This window comes from Empidonax traillii, unplaced genomic scaffold (assembly GCF_003031625.1).
Source record: "Empidonax traillii isolate 1590-97213 ecotype Southwest subspecies unplaced genomic scaffold, ASM303162v1 scaffold1405:size211071, whole genome shotgun sequence".
Lineage (NCBI taxonomy): Eukaryota > Metazoa > Chordata > Aves > Passeriformes > Tyrannidae > Empidonax > Empidonax traillii.
The window spans coordinates 194771-203306 of NW_020956598.1; positions in this window are offsets into that span (position 1 = coordinate 194771).

Here is an 8536-nt window from a genome sequence, read left to right on the forward strand (position 1 = left end):
ACACCTCCCCAAGCACACTGCCTGCCCTCTGGGGTGTATTCACTGCAGTGTCCCCAGCTGTGCAGAGCTCTGAAACACTCAGAGGCTCTGAAAAGGGTGCACAATGAGGGGCATTACTGCCATCCATCCATACTGCATTTCCCACCTTCAGAAAAGCATCTCTTCATTTCCTGGAAGTCACGCAGGACCAGTGAAGTGCAACATTGTAGAAGAACACAGGGTGGGGGGGAATAAACACAAAACTAGGATCCCTCTCTGTATTTTTTGTATTCCCATCAGAATAAGGGTGAACAGCATTTGGCCTTCGGGGAAATCATGGGTTACTTTCAGAACATAGCTTTAAGTTCTGGTTGATTTGGTTGGGGTTTGTGTCCAAACCTTCTAAAAACCAGTTCAGATAGAACAGTTAAAGGAAGTAGTACAGGGTTTACTGCACTTGTTTCCTTTAACAGTGAAATGTTTTGACTGGAAGCAATTTAAGTCAGGAGTCTTTTTTTATTGTATGCGTATTCAGGCCACAAGGACTGATCCTGATGGGTTTAAGTGCAGCCATAAATGTTCTGGACACCTTTTGTTTATTCCCACTTTAAGGTAACTGAAGAATTTTTACCATTAGGTGGCACCAGAGAATATTTGAACATTAACAGGAAGGACCTCTGCGATCTGGGATAGTATTAAAGCAGATGCAACCACTAAATTAAAAAATAGTCATCTTCACTCTGCATATGAGATCTTTAATTACTTGACAACAAGTGATACAGAGCCCATCATAAAGCAAGTTACAACTAAATCCACGATTTCTTCATTAGCAAGTGGTTTTTTTTATTTTTAATCACACATGATAAGCATTTAATGTGAAATTGCCATATAGTTTGGTTTAACTGAGATGAATGGCTTTGCAGTGTTTTATTTGTCTTACTGAAAAGAAAAATATATCTCTGTCCAGACAATTCCAAATGTGGGTTGTTAAAAAGAACCCTTTCAAGAGTTCCTGTGCATATCTGGTACAAATCCAGCTTTGTCTATGAATAATTTACCAGTTAATGAGCTCTTTTCTGTTTATGAAATAATACTCTTAAGAATAATAAGGCAGGACGTAAGCAGTAGCCATATGTTTCTTCTCAAATTCCAGCCAGACAAATGACTCAAAAATTGCTGTTGCAAGAACTTCTAAAGCATATGGCTAAGTACAGGGAATTTGTTAACTTCTTGTGTCAGATCCAAGAGTTTCCAATTATCAACAAAAGATGGCATACCAACCCAATTACTCCTGATATATTCCAGTCAAGACAGATTCCAAGTAACCATAGCTGTGTGGGTGTATGTGGTTTGAAATAACAGGAATCACTGCAAATTTAGTGTAAATAATAAAAGTAAGCCTACAGATCACATCCAGACAAATGTGTCCCAGTGTGCTGAATGTACTTTCAACAGGAAGCAGGAATTCTTGGGCATTCTACCAGCACTGATTTCAAGCCACCATAAACTATTAGAGATACGTTTACTTTCCAGCACTACAGAAAACTCCTGCAACAGCTTCTCTCATTTGTCAGGGAGGAAAAGAAGTACATGCTTCCTACAAAAGAAAAACGTACCAAACGATTTTTGTTTTTTTTTTTTTTTTTTTAAATTATTAATTGCACATTGCTTTTTGAGACATCTTTTTCATGCTGGGCAAACATGAGGCTACAATTAACAGTCAGGACACTGGTACATTATGCACATTACTGGCACATCTGACTAAGCAGCTGAGTCTGGTCCCAGATTCTTACTCACAGGAGTGCTTAGCCCCAGACCCCATGGACACAATGTGTTTTCATACTATGCCTTCACCAAAGAATCTTCAACCATTCTACTTGACAGCACGATGGAAAAATGATATATTCACAACAATGAACCAGAGCTCATAAAGCCTCCAAGCAAAAACCATGAGGAACAGATTTGTACACTAAAAAATATTTCATACTCATACTGTGAGATTTATTACATCATCCTGAGAGCTATATAAACTGTCAAGGATTATTCCCACTGCACCAGGTCAGTGTGTCAATCCAGGTCAGTGTCAGCAAATTCTTCTCTAAGTACTTTTCTGGGTTAATTTTTCTTTTAATCACACATCTTGCAAGGAAGATAAAGGTCCACAGGTCACTTTATGCTGCATTTATGTTTGAATTCAGCATGCTGAAAGTCACTGCTTCAGTCCTTCATATTTAGCTTCCATCAACTGCAACTGTTCAAGGTTTAAGCTGTGGGTGGTGGTAAGACACACTAAATCACAACTACCCATAGGCAAGCCAGTCACTGAGCTGTTTGCCTTTTGGTCAGCCACAGCCCTGCAGGCACTTCTCAGACACAGGTAACTGTTGGGTCATGTTGCTCAATCCCCCACCAGAGCAGATCTCACTGCAGTACAGACGTCTGCCTTGCTCTGGTGGGAGTAAGGCCTGACTGAAGGCTGCTGGAATATCCATAAAAGGCCACTTGCTGAGGAAAAAGCCTGAAAGAAATCATGCCACTGTTGAAGGGAAAGCAAAAAGCCCTACAAAGCCTGAGAAGCACCTCACCTTCCTCAAGATGTCCAGTCAGATCATGAGAGAGACTGGCCTGAAAGTAATCAAAGTAAACAAAATCTGTGGAAAGTGATCTCCAAATACCTAGAACAGCCTAAACACTAAAATAACTGCATGTGCAAGGGATGTTTAGGAGTCTAGAAATGCAGTCTTTTCCTAAGGGCTCATTTTTCACTTGCATCAGACTGAAAAATCACTAATTTAACTAATCCTTAATTATACTGACTTTAAGAGCAGTACCTGGGATACTATAAAAAGTAGCCAGATTTTTCTTTTAAACATAAGCATGATCTAATTAATGCATCATAAGAGAAAACAAGAGGTGAAAAATGACATTTTGTACCTGCCTAAATTTCTTTAGCTACAGTAGGAAGATTCAAAACACCTTAAAGTCATTCTGAAATTTGCTATCACCATGCATTCCGAGTGTAGATGACTGATGTATTTCTCCCAAACACAGGATTAAAACTAAACTGTTGTTCCTTATCAGAGCAAATAATACCTGGCATTGTTCATAGGCATTTCCAATATTAACCCACCTGTAAACCAAAGAAAACATTTTCTCATAGCTCAGGAATCACAGTGCCATGGCAGCTCATTTCTAAAACGCAGGAATGTTGCCTGTGAAACATAACCTGGTCTGAGGTTATGGAGTTTTTCAATGATTAGCTATTGTTTTATCAGCTCCATGACAGAAAAAGAAGAGTTTTCACCAGGATGTTAATGGTATTTAACTGGCAATGCTTCCTCACCACCAGAATAAATATTAGTAGCCAACAGGTTTTCCTAAGTGTCCTTTTACACTTTTTTCCTACTTAAATGTGGAAAAAGTATTCAAAAGTCTGTGCCACAAATCACAACACCTACTTCTAAGTCAGCAATAATCCACCTGCCAAAACACTAGTCCCTACTGCACATTAAGTTCCTCTTATCCAACTTGGGCTCTCTCAGACTTGCATATAACAGCAGTCAACTACAAATTTCTATCTCCTTTTCATGCTACATTTTTGGGGATTGTGCCTTCTCCCTGAAGTGCATTGTTTTACATGACTCAGTTTGAAGCATGTGACTCCCTTCCAGCAGCATTTAAGTAGACACATGAACCCAATCACATAATTAAGCCTATTGATTTTGGTAAGGCTATTTGTACACATGAAGCCAGGCTTAAGCAACACAGTGAATGATGGCCCTTCTTTATAATTTCATATATTGTCTAGAATCAGCTAGCTATCTTAATATCAAGAAATGTGTGTGCAATCAGTCAGCTTGAGCTATTCCAGCATAGTTGTGCCAGTTTTGTGTGGTATTAGCTAAACATTGATACTGTGGTACCATGGGGTACCTCCCCCAGGGATCTGAACCCTGCTCACCCTCCCCTCCTGGAGGCAGGATACTGTAGGTGTCTCTTGATTGCTACACTCTCACAGGGAACTCAAGTCTGTTCCTCTGCATCAGTGTTCAGCATCACTGCAGTAAGTGCACATCCACTGGTGGATTGGCTGTTGTACTGCATTTCTGGACTGTTTCTGTATATAATGATCATTTTCAAATATAATGATCGTGCATCCTTCCTTTATCTCTCACCTCAAGCCCCGTATGCCCTTTATCACTCCAGCACTGGGAGTTTGTTACACACAATGGGTTCAGATACAGATTAGCTGAGTGAGCTTCATTTAGCACAAAGCACCTGTACAGAAGCCCTTGGATTGCAATATCACATGTCATGAATGAAACCCTTCATCCCCCTGCTCTCTTACATCACTCTCCAAAATCAAAATGCTCTTCCTTAACTCCAGGTTCCTCTCAGGTGTGATGATTTCGTGCCAGGGCACTGCTCTTGTCAGTTGAAATCACTGTTGTGCCCCTCCAGACTGATTTAGTTCAGTGATCTCAGCCAGTGGTTTCGTACTAGATAGCTAAAGATTTGTCTCTCTCAAATATCCCAACAGAGTCAGATAAGACACACTTGGCCCATTTATTACAAAATGCAAAACATTCTTAAAGCAAAATGTGCAAAACTCCCACAACTATTTAGGTTAATAATTAAAAGGCCTTCCCCTAGGGTTAACCAAGTCAAGTTAGTTATTCATCTCACTTAAAAGTGCACATACTAGGACGAAAAAAAAAAGAATGGAAGACTGTTTATTTTGCATTTCCTCCATGCATAGCTATGTATAACAAGCACATAGAGAAGTGCACTATGCTTCCAGAGAAGTAAAGTATACTTTGGCATTTGTGACAGAGTGCAGCCAGCCACATACCTTGAAGCCATCCAAGCCTCTACAGAAGACATACCTGCATAACTCAAACTGCTCTGCTGACTGCACCAGTTTAAACACTATGGCACACACAGAGAATATAGGCAACCTGTACATATAACAATACTTTTAGAAAGGTACTTGTAATTCATTTCTCCTGTCTGTACCTTCATACTTTATACCAGCACTGGTAGCCCTAGCCAGTTACTTCTCCCAACAATACTTGAAAAGCAAATTTGCTTTAACTCAAATATTGCTCATAGCTTTGCAGAAAAACTAAACCACAGAAAAAGGTTAAAAAGAAGGGAAAACATTTTCAGGGGGCACAAAGAAATTAGGTGCTTGACTCCAACTGTAAATAAATCTAAGTTGACTGCCTAATTACATTGGTTTCCAAGTATCTTTTGTTTAATATATTCACCTGTACCAACCAAATCCAGAAAGACAGACTCCAACTTAGCATTTTAGACAGTAGATCTCTCTCTTTCGCTGCCAAAAAAAAAAATGTTTAGAAAAAAAATCCAACCAAAAAACAATGTTCATGTGGTCAATCTTACAAAAGATGACTACTTGATACCAGCCAACTGTAACATGTAGCTTTAGGGGAGAAACTAGTCACTGCCTTCATTAGGCAATAAACTGGGTTTTCATGACAAACCTAACTCTCTTCCCATGCCACCATCCATAGGAATCAAAAAGAAAAGCAGTTCCAGTTACCAAAAAAAGACCAGGGTGCAAAACCAAATTCAAGTAAAAAAAAGATCTGGGAAACTGGAAGAATAATCAAAGATGATATCAAGACAAATAATTAATAAGTGATTTTTAAACTATTAAGACAAAGAAGGGCCAGATTTGCCAAGAATACATGATGGCTTTAATCAGCAGATATAGTGTATAATCACAGTAAGAGAAGCCTTTAGCAAATTTCCACATAGCAACCTTATAAGTAAACTACAGAACTGTGTTCTGAACTAAATTTCTAGTATAGGAATATACAACAGCTTGAAATGTAAATTAAGAAAAAAATCTGTTAGCGTGTTTCACAAAAGAAACTAGAATCATAGACTGAATAAAGGTCATCAAACCCTGTCCCCATGGTCAAAGCAGGGCCTATGAGATCAGGTTACTCACATCCTTACCAAGTCCTAATATCTTCCACAACACAAATCCCACTCTCCTGTGCAATGCTGCAGTAGCTGACCACCCTTAAGGTGACCATGCTCTAATTAAAATCCACTCGGGACTGTGTGCTGACCTGTGTCCACTATCCCCATCCTGTCATCAGCTGACTGCCCTTTTTTTTTTCTTTTTTTAAAGAAAAAGGAACAAGGATGTCCATCCATCGGACAGCCCTGCTGTCTTCAGCCACTGGAGATTGTGCTGAGGGCAACGCCAGTTGTTCCAGAAAAACACCACCACAAATAACTGTTTGAGTTTCGGAAATCAATACTGTCTTATGGCTTCACTGCTTTCCAAGTAAATTCTAGATTGACATAGAACTTTCTGGAATCTCAGGTTTTTCTTTTCTCTTTGTAGTCCATTCATGCAGTAAGACAGCAAGCATTCCTACACAATTAGTCTTGCTAGCAACTGCATTTAGACATTTTTATTTAGAGCAATACAAAACATTTGCCCAGAAATAGTAACATCTTAAATGTTAGCATATTAGCAAATTGAGACTTATGTATTTATCAGGCAAACTGAAGAACATCCTTCCTGGTTTTGCCAAAGAGCTTTAGTTACACTAAGATCTCTGGATCAAATCTTTTATTTGTTACATGTGCAAAGCCATTTACTGTAACACGTCTGTGTGAAAATGTCCAAGAGCAAAATGGATTCCTACACATCCACTCAAGTTCTTGGCCGTTCGCAATCACTAACCTGACAAAAACACTATTACAGACTTGTTTTAGGAATGTAATTCAGTCATTTCAGTACTTCCTGTCTCTGCCTCTGTGGGCTAGTAAACTTGACTTCAGCAGTTTGGTTACATTAACCTAGCTTTCCTTGCCATTACTATGATGTTTTTCTTTCTTCTGAGTACTCTGAGTCATTTCCTTAAATCTTTGCTGGTTTGGCTGCAGCCTTTAGGACAGCAGGAACTGCCAATGCTCCTCTTCTGGTTTTAATTCCACTGTGTGCTAGAACCACTTCCCTGCTACGGTGGAATTGTCTAAGGTATTTTTGTTGAAATAATTAAATTTTCACCTGATGCAAATCACTCAGTTGTCAGCATAAATTCTTTGAAGCCATGTAAGTTTACAGTTGCTGAGGGTCTGAGCCCCATGTTCTATTACCATTCTGATAAAGTCTTTGTAGATGACAGGCTGTTTTCTCTTGTTTAGGAACATGGCTATACCACTCCATTCTTTCATCCCTCCATTTAAACTGAGGGAATAAATGGAAAGAATTCTTGATATCTGACTGTTTTAAAGTCCTCTAATACATTTTGATGGCTCAGGGAGTCCCCTCTGTATTCCTATGATTTGGGCAGAGAAAAACACACACAAAAAATTAACAAGAATATCAAAATACGAACTATTTGTTCTCCTGAAAGTGAAAAATTTCTTCTGTTCATCTATTTCACTACAGGATCACACACAGAACTCCAGGCAATTTTTACAAAATATATCCAGATGGAGAACACAGGTTTGTTGAGAGATAAAGCTCAAGGTGATAGGTCCAGAAAAGACCAGGTAAAGATGGTTTGTATCATCTCTGAACCACTGGGCCCAAGACTGTTCCTACTACTAAAACAGTGCTTGTTGATTGTGGACTTCAAAAGACTTCATTAAAGTGTAATATACAAAATTCTACACTGTCTGCTTCACTCAAGTGTAACACAAAAGAGGAAAAGAACGACTGTTGAAACTCTCTCTAAGGCAAGTTACCAATAAACTGGGCATTCTGGCCTCTAGGAACCTTCCCACTGGCACCAAGAGAAATAGTGCACATTTTCAGTATCACAAGAGACAGCTGTAGTTACAGATTCAGGGTGCTCCTTCTCCTCCTCTCCCGTTTAATCATGGCTGGATTTGTCTCAGACAAAACACATTGGAAAAACTCTTCCCAGTCAGGGACCATGTTTAATATGCACATTAAAGTAAACTGGTCTTAGCAAAAATTTAATCACGAAATAGTTTCTTGCCCTTGGTCGATACAACACCCCAAAAAGTAAGAAATCTTCCCCTTTCTCACTCCTAAACTGGATATTTAAGTTATCAAATTAAACAGCATTTCACCAAGTATGAGATCTGAAAGGAAACAGGACTGTTCTCCCACATCCTTACAATGTAATTTGTACAGTAATTAGTTACTACTTTACACATGTATTTGACACTCAGAGATGCATTATGCTGGATTTAAGCTAATAGCTACACAAATGGGGAATAAAAAGTATTGAGGAACACAGTCCCCTAAATATTGCGCATGCTCTGAATTACTACAGCAAAACCAAGTTCCTGTAGTGCAAGAGAAAGATTATTTCCACTGCCACCTTCCTTGTGCTTATGATGAGACTGTCCTCATGCCTCTTACTGAGCACCTGAATGTTTTCTCATAGCAAGGGAACCAGACTCTTGCTCTTACAGCCAGTTCTGTGTTAAAGTTCATAGACCTTTTGTCTTCCTTCCTTTACCAGAGATCATATGTTTATTTTGTCTTCAAGAGTAGAGCAAGAAGTTCTTCAGATATCATGCAGGAAACAAA